The sequence below is a fragment of the Piliocolobus tephrosceles genome, chromosome 12, assembly GCF_002776525.5.
Source record: "Piliocolobus tephrosceles isolate RC106 chromosome 12, ASM277652v3, whole genome shotgun sequence".
NCBI classification, from domain to species: domain Eukaryota; kingdom Metazoa; phylum Chordata; class Mammalia; order Primates; family Cercopithecidae; genus Piliocolobus; species Piliocolobus tephrosceles.
The window spans coordinates 87,053,587-87,072,387 of NC_045445.1; the positions used below are offsets into that span (position 1 = coordinate 87,053,587).

The 18,801-nt window shown below is 40.8% G+C and overlaps 1 pseudogene; it reads left to right on the top strand.

Moving 5' to 3' along the window:
* Positions 1 to 4,593: 4,593 nt before the first annotated feature.
* On the top strand, positions 4,594 to 5,595 carry LOC111531222 (annotated as a pseudogene).
* The last annotated feature ends 13,206 nt before the right edge of the window (positions 5,596 to 18,801 follow it).

Here is an 18,801-nt window from a genome sequence, read left to right on the forward strand (position 1 = left end):
AAAGAAAACTACTGACTAATATCCTTGATGAACATGGATGCTAAAATCCTTAACAAAATACCAGCTAACCGAATCCAACAACATATCCATAAGATAATCCCCCATGATCAATGTATACTGCTCGGGTGATGGGTGCACCAAAATCTCACAAATCACCACTAAAGAACTTACACATGTAACCAAATACTACCTGTACCCTAATACCTTAAGGAAAAAAAAATTGTTAAAGATAAGAATTAAAATTAAATAACATAAAATGAATACAAAACTTCAAGCTATTTTTAAAGAGATCAGTATGTACTGCTTCCCCACTCTTTTACTTCCACCTGCTAAACTCCTCTTACATGTTTACTCATTTTATTCCCTTTTATTTCACAAAGTTCTACACGTGCTTCCATAGCCTCTCCAATAAACTTAACTTCAAAGGAAAGGAAGGATTTTGTCATTGCTTTCAGTCAATATATCTTATAAAAAACACATTCACTTAAATATAATGTTTACACAATGTTTAATATTCTCAAGAAACTCCAGGCTTCAATTTACCCAGGACTGAGCTTTTGATATGCAGGAATGAACCTAGCATACTTCAAAAAGTGAAAGAACTATGTTGTCACTACAGTGTTGCTCCAACATGTTACATAAAATTAACAAAGAACTTAGCATGCATTTCATAGGATCCTCTTCTTTTTGGTAGACTGGACCCTATGAAAAAAAGGAATACAGCTTCTAGAACACATGTTCATGTAGGTATCGAGACTGTGTAAAATAGACATATATATGAACTTGTGTTTTATTTTTTTCACTTCAGAAAATATCTCCTAGACTGAGTGCCCTCTGGTTTTATGGTAAAAACATCACAGAGTCATACATATCACAAAGTAGCATGAGCAAAAGTGATTGGGATATAGGTAGTTCTATGATAACCAGAGAAGTAGACATCAAACTTAGTCTTTAAAGGCTGTGGAGAGTTTTAAAGACATAACAGAGAAAGAACTAAAGGTGAGAATAGCATAGCTGGAGCAGGAGCTACCAATAAGATCAAAGAGGTGGGTGAATTAGGCCAATTAAGGTGATATCTTTAAGTCCGTAGTTCAGGAGGACTCCATATAGCAAATGAATTACGTCATTCCAGGGTTTCTTGGCACAGTTAGATCTGTATCAGTAGAAAGCAGCCAAGAAGATCTGAGGAGTAAAATGATATCAAATTGCCATGCTATGTAAATAATCAAACTGTAGTTTGGATAGCTTTAAGAATCAAACATTTATAAATCTACCAAATGTTCTGTGTTTTCCTAGGGCCCACAGCCCATACTAAAAAGGTAATGAAATAATCAGCATACTTTGCTGCTAGCCTCAAACCAAATGACTGAGGAGTCTTAATGTTTACCAAATGAATATTAAACCTTGGCTTTTCCTCCTGTGGGAAATATTTTCTTTCCTAATCCTATCACTACATTGCTTTAGACAGCCTACAGAAGAAAAAGCAATCACTGTGCTGAATGGTAAGACCACCACAAAATAATATGGGTAAATTGTCCTGGTGCCAGTTCACTAAATAAGTTTCAATAATGTAGGCCTTGCTTCTCTTCTCCCCTGAAGAGCCATGGTCCCTTCTCCTAAGCCAAGCAAGTACCAATGTCTTTCGTGGACGTTCTTATTTGGGCATATGTCTGAGAAAAGGTAAAATATTCCATTGGACAAAAACTCAGTAATGCAGTGGGCTGTAACTTCCCCCAAATTAGAAACACTATGTACATTCTGAAATGTATAAGTAAAATATATTATTAACCAACTTTCTCAATGAAGACTAGGAATCTACTAACAGCTGCCCCTAGAATTCAAAATGATGAAAGAATTCATCTCATAAAATGGAAAGCTTTCAAACAAATGCTTTAGCTCATTTTACTTTGCCTGTGCTCATGGCACTGCCCTTCAGAAATTAGTACTGGTAGATGTGATTTTAGAACAATGGAGAAAGATCTCGGTTCCCTTTCCAAGACACAAGATCTTTAGGCAAAACTTAGTCTTTGCTGACTGCTTGACTGTTGAGCTATTGTCAAAAACAGAGTATAATGAAGAAAGTAGTAAAACTCATGAACTCAAAATGTAACAAACCACCATTTGCTTTTCTATTGCTCTGAGTTCTTTCATTTAACAAATATTTATTGAGTGCTTACTCTGCACCAAGAACTGGAAATATAGTGGTGAACAAAACAGGGTACCATACCTCATGAGTTTTAGTCTCTAAAAGGAGACAACACAAATATATAATTGTTTAAAGTGCAAAGAGAAAAGGTGAAAAAGGAGATTTACTTGTTTATTGTCAGTTCTTCTTAACCAGACTATAAGTTCAAAAAGCAAGTAATTTGTCTTGTCCCCTTTTCTACTTTTGTATCATCAGTGCCTAGAACATAGTAGTCAGTTCCTCAATACAAGTTTATTGAATAAAAAAAAGTTTATTGAATGAACATATTATATATATATATATATATATATATAGAGAGAGAGAGAGAGAGAGAGACCGAGTCTTGCTCTGTCACCCAGGCTAGAGTGCAGTGGCGTGATCTCGGCTTGCTGCAGCCTCTGCCTCCTGGGTTCCAGCGAGTCTCCTGCCTCAGCCTTCTGGGTAGCTGAGATTACAGGCACATGCCACCACACCTAGCTAATTTTTGTATTTTTAGTAGAGATAGGGTTTCACCATGTTTGCCAGGCTGGTCTCAAACTCCTGAGCTCACTCAGATGATCTGCCCACTTCGGCCTCCCAAAGTGCTGGGATTACACCATGCCCGGCCAACTACAAAATCTTGAGACAAAGAAATGCCTCTCTATCAATGAAATTTCTAAGACAAATTCTCAGTTTGGATTATTCCACTTAGAACCAAGAAATATGCCTGAGGCACGTGCTTGAAATAAAGCAAGAGTACATTGTACTTCTTCTAGACAGCCTGAACCTATCCTTTTGGAGAGCCTGAACCTACTTTATTTTGGAAGCCATGTACAGGATAGACAAAACAGTCTGCCTTTGTTTTTATAATTGAAATTCTATTAACCATTTGATATTCTTTTTTCCAGTCTTCCAATACTAATTTCTTTCTTTAAATATATATACATATTTGTTACACACTGCTGTACTACCCGCAAAAGTGAGAACTCAAACAAAATATTGCCAGATGTTTCCTATTCCAATTTATCTTAGCCTAATAAATATATTTATTGCTTATTTTATGAGATGTATAGATCCCAACAAAGTTGCCTATAACATTAAATGTATTAAAATAAGACTTTAGGTAACTTGGTTCCCATAAAAATATAAATAAGAGAAGGAATTCATAGGGTAGGAAACTTACCAAAGAATCAAGTAATATGATATTAACCCTTTGAATACTGGATAGTATTATGTCCAAGTAATAGGGCGTGCTGATGTGGGAGGGCATTTTGTATGTGTTATCTAATTTCAGGCTCTCTCCTTACCCTTTATCCCATTTAGGCACTGTTTCAAATCATAAGAATTCTTCCTATGCCTGGCGAGCCCCTGACTCTAGATTTTGATCACACACTCATCAAGGACAGTATTTAAGTTTGATTTCCCAGAACAATATTTATTATGTATGCCCATACCAAAAAGTGGAAAGGAAGAAGAAATGGTAATTTCTGCAAATGTTGCTAGTTATATCTCTTGTCACAATAACTCAAATGGCATCTAGATTTACACAGTGATTACTCTAATGTGGTGGTTCTTAACCTTGGCTGCATATTGAAATCAGATGGGGGGCTTGATATGGTTTGGCTCTATGTCCTCACCCAAATCTCACCTCGAATTGTAATAATCCCGGAGTGTTGTGGGAGAGACCCAGTAGGAGGTAATTGAATCATGGGGACAGGTCTTTTCTGTACTGTCCTCCTGATAGTGAATAAGTCTCATGAGTTCTGATGGTTTTATAAAAGGCAATTCCCCTGCATATGCCCTCTTGCCTGCTGCTGTGTAAGACGTGCCTTTGCTTCTCCTTTTTCTTCCACCATGATTGTGAGGCCTCCCCAGCCATATGGAACTATGAGTTAATTAAACCTCTTTCTTTTGTAAAGTATCCAGTCTCAGGTATGTCTGTATTAGCAGCATGAGAACAGACTAATACAGAGCTCTAAGAAATACTGATGTCCGGGACCTACTCCTAAAGACTTCGATTTAATATGTCTGAGGTAATATCTGGATATTTGAACTTTTAAAAGTTTTCCAGGTGATTCTAAAGTGCAGCCAAGATGGCGCAGAGGACAATGCCGGGGCAGGGTAGGTGAGGAGGAGGAGGCGGTGATTTGATAAGAAGGGAGCGGAAGAGGCCATGGCCGCCCAGTGAGGCGGTGAGGCAGGAAGGAGGCCCAACCCCTGGCCGGGCCTTGGGCCACAGGAAGAGGTGAGAATGGACCAACGGACATGGGGTTCTGGAGAAGCCGTCCCCAGAGAATGCGTCCCTGGGAGACTGCCTGACCACCCCTCTCTTTCTCCCCACTCCCCCATTCCTCCTTCTCCACCCCCCAACCCCCGCCCACTTGCTGTGCTATGAATAGTCAGAGCCTCCTCTCCACAAGAGTTTGCAAATGAAAATGGAGGAAATGCCTTTGTCTGGCCTGAATAACAGCAAGCTAGAGGCCATAGCTAGGGAAATATAAGCGGACCTGGTCTAGAATTCTTGTTCGGGATTCTGCTTTGAGGTACATCAGGCTGCCAAGTGTGGCTACTTCTTCCTGGATGACATGGACCCTGATAGCGTGAACGATTTTGGTTTTCAACCATTGGGAGAGCAAGGAGTGTGTTTGCTCCAGTTGCAACTGTAGCATTCCTGCCTCCCGTTTTGCTCCCCATCTGGATAAGTGCCTGGGAATGGGTGGGAATAGCAGCCAAATCGCCAACCACCGAATTGCCAATAGCAACAATATGGGCAAGTCTGAGAGTGACCAAGAGGATAATGATGACATCAATGACAACGACTGGTCCTATGGCTCAGAGAATAAAGTCGAGAAGAGAAAATCAGGCAAGAACCCCGATTCCCCTCGAAGATCTGAGTCTTTAAAATGCAAAAATGGGGAACTTAGTGATTTGATTTTTTTTTTTAAGTATAACAACTCAACTGGGATCAGCTATGAAACCTGGGACCAGAGGAGTTTCATATCCTGCTAAGCATGCAATGTAGGGTGATTTCTGAAGATACCAAGAAGATGTGCACAAATTCCCTGCACTGCCCACAGCACACAGATGAGCAGAGGTGAACCTTGCAGATATATTTCTTCGGGGCCTCAGCTGTCCATCCAGAGGTGGAGAGTTCCCAGGATAATGACAGCTTTGACATGACTGACAGCCAGGCCCTGATCAGCCAGCTTCAGTGGGACTGCTTCTCTGATCTCTCACCCTCTGATTCAGGCTCCCCCAAGACGAGTGAAAATCAGGGATGGGGTCTAGGTACCAACAGCTCTGAGACACACAAAACTAAGAAAAAGGAATCCCATCTGAGCCTGGTAGGGACTTCCTCCAACCTGGGCTCCAACAAGAAGCCAAAGTTACCGATACCCCTGATGGCCAACATCTATGATGACATCAACTGACTTCGGTGCAAAAGATAGCCTTTGGCTGAGCAGAACCCTCTCTCCTGATCCCCACCCAGGTGCCATAGCCTGGCAAATGAATGGCTGCTGGGGGTTGGGGCTTGGGAATCTCAGTGTGCCAGGCAGGCAGAGGATCTGATTATGTGCCCCTGAGGGATGTCAAGGTCCTCTACAATGGAGCACAACTCCTCAACGTGCATGACTCAGACCTGGACATATTATGCCTTGGACATAAGTTTGGTGGGGAGGCTGTTTTTCTATTTATTCTGTGAGTTACTGAATGTCCAGCTAGGCCAGGGGCCTGACTGGGCACTGTGTCAGGGCACTGCCTGTCCCCGACCGTAGGAATTGGACTAAGCCTTGCTGAGGAGCAATGTAGTGGTCCAGAAGGCTGTGGGTTGGAAGCTGAGCCTGAAGGGGGCCTGCCCTTGTTGCCCTCAGCAATGTAAATGGGTCTAGTACTTAGAACTGAGGGGCAAGGATGGGCATGTCCTGTCTGTGAGGAGAATCCTATCAAATGTCCCCAGTCCCAGGGGTAGGCAGGCACAGAGTACTCTCTGCTGAGGTGGGCATCCAGAATTGCTGCCACCTTCCCTGCCCTTCAACAGGGACAGCCCTTTCTCCTTAGTCCCCAATGGCTTCCTTGGCAGCAGGAGCTGTCCTTTTGTTGTTGGATGCCAAGAAAGGACCTCCAGCCAAAACAGCTTCAAGGAATGGGAAAGGGAGGGTATGAAGAGGGAGCTGTGTCAGAATTACTCCCCATGACTCTCCCCCCTGACTCAGGGCTGGTGAGGAGTGGGGCCCCAAGGTGCAAGGGAATTGTGTTGCTTTATTTGAAATGTTTTCTTACCTCATTCCCTGCCCCAGGAAGGGGCCCAGCCTCAATCTCCTGGGGTGGCCCTGTGTTCTTCCTACCCACCCTGCCCCACTGTCCTACCATGGCAGCCCACGTTCCCAACTGCTGCTTGCCACCCCCCTTCACCTTGACTGGCTTCTCTTCCTATCTCAGAGCTCCTGCCTCGAAAGCCCCCCATTTCCCTTCCTTAGTGCTTTTAAGTTATTTATTCTGTACTTGTGGTTTGGGACTCTGAGGAAAATCTTATCTTGTGCCTCTTCCCCCTTTGCTAGGAGTTCTGTGGGAAGAAAGGGTGTCTTCTGTGTTCTGCGTTGTCAGTGGAGGGGAAGGGGTATCAATTACGCTTCTGTGGGACTGTCAAATGCCAGTGTTCCCACTTGCCTTGTCTGCATCCTAAAGAGATGTACCATCCACCCTCCATGCGGGCACCACTACTCCCAGGAGCCAAGCTGGAGGACCACAACCTGGTCTGAGAGCAGAGCTGACTGACATGGGTGGAGGTGATCCTAAGCCAAGTTCTCTGGCACTTGCTGGACATGTCCCCTGCCCTCTTGCCAAGAGGAGCCATCCTACATTTGGGTAGTTAGTACCCAGGATTGGTTGGACTGATTTGGTTAGAGACTCTAGGGGGTTAAGGGAACAACAGAGATGGGGCTACAGCACCCTGTTTGGAACCCCACTGTCCCCCTAGGGTGATTCTGACTCTGTCTGATGCCTGGTTACAAATTAGTTTTTGACCCACAAATTGTGATTATTTTTCGAAAACCAGATTGTAGCAGGAGTTAGAATAAATCCTGGGGCCTTGGCTCCTCTGTTCTTGGCCCCATAGCCTTCTACCTCCCAGGGGAGGCCAGAGATAGAGGAGAATCTCACCAGGCCTCCAGTCTCCTTCCAGATGCATTCTAGGGAGTAGGCGGAAGGTGAAGGGAGGAAGGCTGTGGGCCGCTGTCCCTTCTGAAAGACAGCTGCAACTCAGGCCCTAATACACCCTTTTCTCTTCTTTTTTTCCCCCTTCTGGTTAGAGGAGGGAGAAGTGGGAAGTAGTTTGGGAACCGGTTTGTCCACATAAACTTCCCTGTTGTTTCTTGGCCCACCCTCAGGGCAGAGACCCTGCCCAGACTGGATAAGAGATGGACTTTGCAGCACCCTGAGGGAAAAACCCTTTTCCTTATGAAAAGAGAGTTTACCTGTACCATGTAGTTCAACAGTGACTAGGAGCTTCCCACTCCCCTCCCTCTTACAGCAGGCTGTGTAGACTTCAATTCCTATCCTTCCCATCCCAGCTAGGTGTCATCTGCCTTTTGTCTGTATCCTATCGTGTGTCTGAGTGTGTGTGTGGGGGCAGGGGTGGTTATTCTGTACTAATTTCCATGGCCAGTGGCTTTTCCTTCCATGCATCACTCCCACCCCCACCCCCCACATACTCTGGCACCACTCGCCTGGCATTACCACGTGCTCGGGTGATTGAAGGAGTGGGGTGGAGCTCACGCTGTCCTATCATCTTGAGATTTTTATTTTTGCACATGTAATTCATTCTGTACAGGTAGCTAACTCTGTAAATGCTATGTATTCCCTCTGCCCCCATGGCTGCTTTTATAAATGAACTGCATCTCCTATTGGTAAAAAATAAAATAAAATAAATAAAATAAAATAAATAAAATAAAATAAAATAAAATAAAATAAAATAAAATAAAATAGTGCAGCCAAGACTGAGCGACACTGTTTTACACCTTTGATTAATTTGACACTATCAGAATTGATAATGGTGACTGCTTGGATCCATAAATTTGAGAACCTACCCTGAAGTAGTAGGAACCAAACCAACTCTTAAAGCTTCATCAACCAGCAACAGCATGGACATGTGCCCAACATAGCATGAGTAGTACACATTTCTTCCAAGTACCAGGAAGATATAAAATGTTTATCAGGGCTTTGGAAAAATGAAATGCTCTTGAAAATGCCATATATATATATATATATATATATATATATATATATATTTACGTATCAGTGATATAATTCTCACTTCAAGAGATTATAGCAAAGGAAGACAGCCAGATGAAAATATTATTAACTGAATTTTTCCTTGCAATAGCTTCCAAAATGGAGATGAGCAGCAGCTGCATTTGAGTTAAGTGATTCATGTATATTGAAAAGGTAGCCTCTACTGTTTATGACACTTTGCACCTCCTCACATGGCTCAGCATCCATACAGTTCCATTAAGACAGTTTGCCCCAGGTATCTCAGCCTTTAGATCTGCCTGCCTGTTTAGATCTGCTGGCACAACCTCAGTAGTGCCAGCCAGGAACAGCCTTACAAAGAATCATATTAAATTTAATGTCACCACTCTTCATCTAGGTGACAGTGACCAAGTCAATCAAAGATGTGCAAGTGGTGGTGACCTCTGCGACTCTGGGCACTCTGGCGACTCCTGTTAAGTCTGTCTTGTTTATTTCCACATGTCTTCTCTGTCCCACAGTTACATTGCTACACCACCCTAGTTGCTCCATGGGAGTGAAGGGCTGATTTCACTATTAGGTTATTCAGGACATTTTTCCATCTAAGTCAGCACACCCTCAGTGAGTGCTCGAATTTCCCAACTCCCCAGTCATGGGGTTGACTATCATAGCTTACTAAAATAGTTAGTACTTAGGAAGAAAACCCAGTAAGTACTCTCAAAAAGTGTTCTGGGTCATGAGACCATAACCTGTAAAAGAAGGCTAACGGAACTGTGATTATATACTACAGAGAAGAAAAGACCTGGGGAGGGAGTACTCGGGGAAAGGGATATCTTTGCAGTTTGTAATATTGGAAGCTATGCCAAACAACACCTCATTTGGCACCTACTAAGACTTTAATGGGCTTAGTTGCCATGGATAGATTACCTACACTGGGAGTTACTTTGTTTCTGTTTTTGTTTTTTTGAGACAGAGTCTCGCTCTGTTGCCCAGGCTGGAGTGCAGTGGCACGATCTCGGCTCACTGCAACCTCTGCCTCCCGGGTTCAGCCTCCCGAGTAACTAGGACTACAGGCACATGCCGCCATGCCCAGCTAATTTTTTTTTTTTTTTTGTATTTTAGTAGAGATGAGGTTTCATCATGTTGCCCAGGCTGGTCTCAAACTCCTGAGCTCAGGCAATCAGCCTGCCTCAGCCTCCGAAATTTCTAGGATTACAGGTGTGAGCCACTGCGCCTGGCGGGATTTCTTTTCTGATTCCAGAATTGAAGGTGATCTCTCTCCTTTCTACCCCTGGACTATTTAGTATATATTACAGGGCACTTACTATGTGTGGCCTAAAATTCTAGTTAGTTGTCATGCATCTGTGTTTCCCTCTGGATTTTGGGTTTCCTGAAAGCAGTATTGTTTTGTACTCATTTTTGTATTTCCAGTGCCAGCTCAGGGTCAGGCACAGAGTAGGCATGCAGGAACTAAATGAATAACATGAACTAAAGAATACATTCCCTAGCAGTGAGCAGTTTTATAAATTGGACAGTGCTTTCAAAAAAACTTGTAGAGTCTTATTCCTTGGAATATATGACCTCTAAACTTTACATGGCAGATTTTATTCCTATTTGAGTACTGCAAAGGAAGAAAATTAACTACAAGATCTCAGAATGTTTATACATTCACCCATTGAATAAATATTTATTGAGCTCCCAAGGTTTCAAGCTAATTTCTAGGCACTTGTGACATACCAGTAAATGAAATACACAAAATCTCTACACAAAGTTTATACTATAGCAGATAGTAAAATTTAGAAGTAAATTATATTTACGTTTCCTACTTTTATCTGCCTGATAACTGCATACGTCCAGGTTTAAATCCTAAGATAATGAAACCAGATCATGAGGAGGAGCTGGTGAAGCATTTTGAGAACTGAGAAAAGATAAAAAAAAAATAGACTGCTTGGGACACATTTAAACATAAATTTGAGATAGGTAGATCCATGACAAGACATTTGTAGTAGTCCAGATGTGAGCTACACAGACCCTCAATGAGAAATTTGACTATGAAGATGAAGAGGAGATTGCACAGCTAGGCACCTGAAATATGGGGCAAAAGAGAACAGAAAAGTAGCTCCAAGATTAGCTACAAGGTAACAGAAAGTATAAGCACAGGAGCAGGAGTAAATTTAGAACATTTATATTGATTGTGTCCACAGGGCATGTATATTTGTGTCCATTTCAACATCCCTGCTCCAGCTGGGCTTTGTCAGCTTTTGCCACTTCTGCTTTGCTCCCAAACCAGTGAGATACAAGAATTTAGTTTGCTCAAGGGTTCTCAACCTCTGTGGTCAGTGAAAGTCCATGACCTAGCAGGACACACAGCTACTCTTGGCTCACCCCGGAAATATCCCAGAACAGAACATAGAGGGTTCCACTTCCACTTTCCAGTCCCTAAAGCAAAGAAACATTCTGGGTATGTGAAAGGCAATGGCTGTGCAAGAGGCTAAGGGATGCACCAGAAAAAGTTCACTCTCCACTTGAATTAATCTGGACAGTGTTGTGCAATATGAAAGAGCATGAATTTGGAGTCACACAGAACCTGGGAAGATCCAAGGTTCCACCATGTGTGACTTTGGGGAAGTTACTTAACTTCAGAGCCTCTGCTTTATCTATAGAGTAATAATAACTGACAGATTTGGGATAATGCATGTAAAAATGCTTCAGTTTCCAATAAATTTTAAGAATAGAGATCTAAGGCTTTCCCTATCTGGGGAGCTCCTTTGTAGGTTACCAGATATTCTGCTTCTCATGGGGAAGTTATATGCAGTTTCTGTTCATCTTACTTGATACTCTGACAAAGTCACCAAACCATTATTTGAACGTGGATTGTCAATCTTCTTCTCACCTTCTCTTCTGATTTTAGAAAAATGTGTAAAAATTGTTAAAAATTATAGTAGCATAAAGCAAAGTAATTGATATTTATTGCTTACATTTTAAATAACTGATATTTATTAGTTACATTAGTTATCTTCAAGGTAACTTTATGAAATACATACAATTTTTAGCCCCATTACATAGGAGAAAATGGAAACTAACTTATATAAGGCCTCATGCCTTAGTAAGCAGAACATCTAGGATTAAAACTCAGTTTTCCTCCTTTGTTGAAACTGAAAGTCCCCCATAAACCTACCCCACAGATAACAATTTGTTGTCTACCCTTCACAGAATTTTTCTATGTATATATTAACCTATATTTTTCAACAAAAATGGACTCATACATTCTTGTTTAAATTTTACTTTCTTCATCTAGAATATGTTGTAGGCATCTTTCTGTATGTGTACATATAAAACTACCCCCATTCTTTTTAATAGCTTCATAGTATTCTTCAGTATATTGATGAACTAAAATTTATTTAAGCAATCTCTTATTGATAGGCATTTAAGTTGCTTCTAACTTTTCCGTGTTACCATCAATGATGCAATAAACATCTTGTATTTCATCGTACACTTGTGTAAATGTTTCTGTTGAATAACATCCTAAAACTTTAATTGCTCAGTAATTTTTTTTTATCTTAATAAGTATTGTCAAATTACTTTCTGGAGTGGTGGCACAAGTCTACACTCCAACTATCCCTGTATGAAAGTGCCTTTTTCCCTACACCTTCAACAAAAATGGGCAGCATCAATTGCTTTTATACTTTAGCGGTTATAAGTGAGGTTTGGCATATTTCTATGTATTTACTAGCCAAACATATTACTTCTTGTGCAGATTGTCTCCTGAGTGTTCATTCTTTCATTAATTGACTTAAATTATTCTTATTTATTTGTAGATGCTATGATGTATGATGGATATTTTATGGTATTTTCAAATGCATTAGTTTTGTCTGATTATTAAAACTGTACATTTTAATTATAGAAAATCAGAAAATGGAACAAAGTAAAAAGTACAAAAGAAAAATTATTTTAGGTCTACCAATTAAAATATGTATTTGATGCATATTTGAAGAAAATTATAAAAATAAATTATTAAAGGGAATATATGATTATTAGAAAAATTAGAAAATACAAAAAAAAGAAAAAAATTAAACATTATCTGCAAGCTTGTCATACTTTTAACCTAGTTTGGATTATGGCTTATGTACAATTTCATATTCTGCTTTATTACTTAACATTATATTGTAAGCTTTTTCCCAAGCCATTAAAACTTCTTCCAAAACTGTAATGAATTTTTCAACAGCTTCATTGAGATGTAATTTACAGAGCATAAACTTTACCCATTTAAAGTGTACAAGTCAGTGGTTTTTAGTATATTCACGAAACAGTGCAACCTTTGCCATAATCAATTTTAGAATATTTTCACAACTCCAGAAAGAAATCTTATACCCATTAGCAGTCACTTCCCCACTTTTTCACTGGCCTTAAGCAGCAATTTCTCCTAACCCCAAGCAGCAATTAACCTGCTTTATGACTCTAGATTAATTTGCCTATTTTTTGGAGAACTTTTAATGCTGGCTTATTTGTTTCCACCTACTAATATGGGCATGGACGCCTTGAAATCCTCCAGATAGTATGTGCTTAGGGAAAGCAAATATAAGGTTAATACAGCAGAAATGTTATTACATTGTTTGTATTACATGCATTTGGGTATAGCATAGGCCAAATCCTGTCCTGAAGCAAAACAGCTGCCTCACATCTGGAGTCTGCAGTCTAGCAAACTAGTCAAGGCTAGAGATACTAAAACGTAAGTTATTCAACTGTACACAAGTTGTCCTGCTTCAGCCCGAACTTCAATTTTAAACAACCTCCTTATTTACTCTTAATTCTTCCTATAAAAGACCTACCCAGGTGGTGTGCACCAATAGTCCCAGGTACTCAGGAAGCTGAGGCGGAAGGATTGCTGAGCCTAGGAGTTTGAGGCTGGAGTGAGCAGTGGTCATGACACTGCACACTCCAGCCTGGGAAAAACAGGGAGGCTCTGTCAAAAAAAAAAAAAAAAGAAAGAAAGAAAGAAGGAAAGAAAGAGAGAGAGAGAGAGGCCGGGCACAGTGGTTCAAGCCTGTAATCCCAGCACTTTGGGAGGCCGAGATGGGTGGATCATGAGGTCAGGAGATCTAGACCATCCTGGCCTACACGGTGAAACCCCGTCTCTACTAAAAAATACAAAAAACTAGCCGGGCGAGATGGCGGGCATCTGTAGTCCCAGCTACTCGGGAGGCTGAGGCAGGAGAATGGCGTAAACCCGGGAGGCGGAGCTTGCAGTGAGCCCAGATCGCGCCACTGCACTCCAGCCTGGGAGACAGAGCGAGACTCAGTCTCAAAAAAAAAAAAAAAAAAAAAAAAGGAAAGAAAAGAAAAGAAAAAAAAGAAAAGAAAGAGAAAGAAAAAAGACCTACCCAATCTTCAAAATATACTGCAAATGCCACCACCTCCCCCTTCAAAGCCTTTCCTGACTCTGAGGGGAATTTGGGTCTTTGTTTCCTTGTAGTTTTATAGTGGTTTAATCTCCTAGGATAGTGCTTTCTACATTCAATTTGATTATACCTAACAGACAAAACCTGACACATATGAGGCTCTTGGCCTGGCCTAGAGCTACAGAGTTAACACTCATATTACAAGAGTCAGTATTGGAGAGTGGTAGCCAGAACATGGACTGTATCTACAAACTGTATAGTTCAATTCCTAGCTCCATTTCAAATTAAATTTGGAGCCCAGGCCTTGAGCCTTATAATCTTTGTAAAATGTGAATAAATTAGTACCTTTCTCATGGAGCTACTATGAAGGAATAAAGGAGAAAATTTTTTGTAAGGGCCCAGATACAAGCCTGACACACACAGTAAGTACTCAAGTCTTTTGATGAAATTAACTGTATTTAAATTGAAAGTCCATTTAAGAGGAACCAGGAAAAAGGTTTGCAGGCCTAGCCTACCAGGGGTCTTCCTAGGTTGTTCCTTGTTCAACTCTCCAAGTCAGTGGGTAGAGTGGGTGGAAGTAGGAAAATGACAACATTTTTTCAGTTTATGTATCACATCCACCCACTTACAGCCACAACTGTCTCACTTCCTCTTTTTCTGTCACCTTAAAAACCAGAGCTCAGAAAACACTGTTTCTTATTGTTCAATCAAAAATAAAGGTGGTAGCATATACTTTATTTTTTGTTTGTTTTCCATTCTGTATATATGCATATAACCAATGGATCCCAATTTGATTTTCAAGCATACTAGTGGTTGTTTTAGTTGACTAATACTACTAGCTTTACACTTCAGAGAGAGCAACTAGGGCTCAGTAAAGACAAAGCAGCTCCACTCTGTCCAGTCTGAAAATGACCTCTCCCAAATGCATTTTTGAGGGTAATTTCTTAGAACCTGCATAGTAGAGGATGTAGCAGCACGAGTGGCAGTGTGATGTAAATAAATGTAGTCTGGGTTCTAGTCCTACCTCTGCCACTGATCTTCACTGTGTATCATTAAACACATTCCATTCCATCACTAAGCTTCATTTTTTTTCCCCTTGTGAAGTTGAGGTGAAGGAGGAGGACTCATTGTGGTCAAAGGGTCCTCTAGGCTCTGACTTTCTGTTATTTTAAGTATGGATCTAGAATTGGTGATGAAGGAGAGAGCTGGGTGCCGCATAGAACTCTCAGCTCTCCATCCTTAGGTACCTGCTTCTTTCTGCACTTTCCTATACTGAGGGATACGACATTCTCCCATGGCTTCACCATCACATGTCTTTAAATGATTGTCAAAGTTCTCCCTCTAGGCATGATCTCCCCTGAACTCCAGTCCTACCTTCTTCACTCTATGAGGACATCTCACTGCAGGAATTCCATCACCTCTGTTTCCACATGGCTAGTCCCAAACTGTCTTCTGCTAAAAATAACCCCTCCCCTTGAACACTTTCTGAGCTCTGTTTATGGCCTTATTGTTGCCCAGGCCAACCATATCTACAGCATGAGTAGTATCCATGCTTTCCACTTAGCCATGATTCACTCTGCCACATAATCAAAACCTAGCCACTCTTCTTTCCACAGTCTCTGGCATCCACCCCCTTATACTCTGATTTCACTGTCACTGTCCTGCATTTACTATTTGTTGCAAATCCAGACTGATTTCCCTGCTTCTATCCTTCCTCATCTATGGTCTACAATAGAGAAGCAAGGACAATCCTTTTAAAACACAGTTAAGATTATGTCATCCTCCTGTTCAGATCCCTCCAATTGCTCCTTATCTCAGAATAAAAGTTAAAATCATTTAAATGCCCTACAAGACCCTGCATAATACACTCTCCCTCACCCTTTTCTATTCCCATCTTATCTTCTCCCGATTTTCTCCTTTACTCCCTCTGCTCCAAACACACCTCTTTGAACATTCTAGGCATGTTCTTGTCTTAAGGTCTTTGCACTTGCAGTCCTCCATGCCTGGAGTTATCTTTCCCCAGATATCTTCTAAGCCTACTCTCATATTTCATTCAGATCTGTTCAAATATTACTTCCTCTGAGAATACATGCTATCTCATTACTCTCTGTATTAGTGTTACATCACTGTCATAACAAATTAGAACAACTTTACTGGCTTAAAGTAACATAAATTAATCATCATACAGTCCTGGAGGTCAGAAGTCTGCCATGAATCGTATTGAGCTACAATGAAGATGTCAGAGGACTGCATTCCTTTCTGTAGGGTCTAGGGGAGAATCCATTTCTTTGCTTTCTCAAGCTTCTAGAGGTCACCCCTTTTCCTTGGCACATGTTTCCCTTCCTCCATTTTCAAAGTTTGCAGTGTTGCACCTATTTGTGCCTTTCTCCCATAGTCACATTTCCCCCTACCTAACTGACTCCTCTTCCTCCCTTTTCCACTTTTAAGGACTCTTGTGATTACAGCGGACCCACCTGGATAATCCAAAATAATCTCCCTACGTTAAGGTTGGTTGATTTGCAACCTTAACTCCATCTGCAAATTTAATTCTCCTTTGCCATGTAACCTAATTTATTCACAGGTTCTGGGGATTAGTATGCAGACATCTTTGGGGGTTCAGTACTCTGCCTATCACACTCTCACACTCTCTATCCCATAGCCCTGCTTTATTTTACTTCATGGTACTCATCACCATTTGACATATTACATACAATATACATATTTGTTAGTTAGATAGACATAGTCAAGAAAATCAGATCTTTCTGTGAAGCTTGTTAAAATATTTCCCTTTCCCTAAGACAATCATTTTCAACTTCGTTAGCTAATTTTTTTTTTTTTTGGCCAAGGGTTGACTTCATAACTCTGAAAAACATGCTCATATTGCTATTGTCATTCTTAAGAATCTAACTCTAATTCACTCCCTCACCTCTATTCACCCAAATACTGCACATACACATATGAGTATTTCCTGTCTTCATATTCCCCAATTTATTATTAATAAATAAACTATTTATAGACAATGTTGGTGGTGAGAGCAAGATTCAGTGTTTATGTTATTGGTACATCATGTCTGAGCCACATAATATATAATTATGTAACTATTGATTTTCCTTTTCATATTTGTTTGGTTGTTTCTTTTTTTTTTTTTTTTTTTTTTTTTGAGGCGGAGTCTCGCTCTGTTGCCCGGGCTGGAGTGCAGTGGCCAGATCTCAGCTCACTGCAATCTCCGCCTCCCGGATTTACACCATTCTCCTGCCTCAGCCTCCCGAGTAGCTGGGACTATAGGCGCCCGCCACCTCACCCAGCTAGTTTTTTGTTTTTTTTTTTTGTTTTTGTATTTTTAGTAGAGACGAGGTTTCACCGTGTTAGCCAGGATGGTCTCGATCTCCTGACCTCGTGATCCGCCCGTCTCGGCCTCCCAAAGTGCTGGGATTACAGGCTTGGGCCGCCGCGCCTGGCCTGTTTGGTTGTTTCTTAAACTTTTTTCTTTCTACTAAAATTTAAGTTTCATGTCTGTTTCTTTACTACTATATCCCCCAGGACCTAGAACAGTGTCAGAAACATCAAAAGTGCATAATATGCATTTATTCAATACCTATTATGTGCCTGGTCTTACATCTAGGGTCTTGTAAATATCTTCATCATGGCTTCTTTCAAACTACCTACACAATGTCACTAAAAACAGAGTTAGGAATAAATTCACAAAATCAGCTCTTAGAATTTAAGTTGGCCATTTAAGTTATTAAAGAATTAAGTTGGCCATTTAAGTACACCATTGGTTGAAATTCAGTCACCTCAATTTCTCTCTGTTCCCTTCCTCTTCCCTGCTACAGAACTCCTAGGGATCCCAAGAACATAAGTTGAGAATCCACTGGTGAGTATGACACCTTTAGAGTATAGATGGGAACACTGAGACCTAGAGAGGTGAATGAACCCAGGTCTCCTATTGCCCATTCCCATTCTCTTTCCATTGAATTATACAACCAATAGTCTAATTAGTCTCTCATTTTTCTGCTTCCAATTTCCCCATCCTATGCCATTGATATTCTGCAAACAGATTTGGTCCCAAGAAACTGCTTTCAACCACAGCAGGCCCCTATTTTACTATAGAACCTTCTACAGCTCCCATATAAGTATTTAAGATCAAGTCTAGGCATCTTGGTCTTATTTTTTTAGCTTTTTCTTCTCCCGCCTTTCTAAATATACACCAAGCTAGAGTCCAACTGACTCTCCCTGTTCATCAGATTCATTCTTGCCTTTGATTGCCTGTGGACTTTGACTCTTTCCCTACCACTTACCTGGAATTTTTCCCCATCCTCTTTGTCTATCCAATGCTAACCAAATCTCACATCCCAGCCCACACTCCAGCTCCTCTAGAGAGCTTTCCTAAACCACTGAAGTCCATAGGGATTGCTACCACCTCTGAACTCCCATTGCACAAAAGAGTTTCTTCCATTCCTTTGTCCCTTAATATGTAAGGTCTGTTATTATTAGTTTTCTTCTAAACCCTCATGTTTATCTTTTTATGTATCTTTAGGTTGATATTTATATGTGTATTTCTCTGTATATGTATGTCACATCTGTGTTTTTATTTAAGTGTTCATATGCTTATATGCATGTTTTATCTGCCTATGTCCAGATTCAGTGTATGAATCTGTGTTTCATTGCTTGTTTTCCCATGTCTATGTGCAGGTCTGTGTGTATTTGTGTGTTTGCCTGCATATTTTGTGTGTCTGTGTCCCATGTGCTTACATGTCTCTGTGTGTATATTTTGCGTATTGTGCATCAATGTGCTCATGTTTGTGCTTAAGGCCATATTATATACATATGTATAGCTATACACAAAAGTGTGACCATATGTATCTGTGCATTTATGTTTATTTGTGGTATTTATAGGTGTGTGTGTGGGTGTCGGTGTGTGTGTGTCCTTGAGCAGGGCCTGTGTGGATTTCCTCTTTGTACCACTGCTTCCCTCCAGCTCGGTAAGCCCAA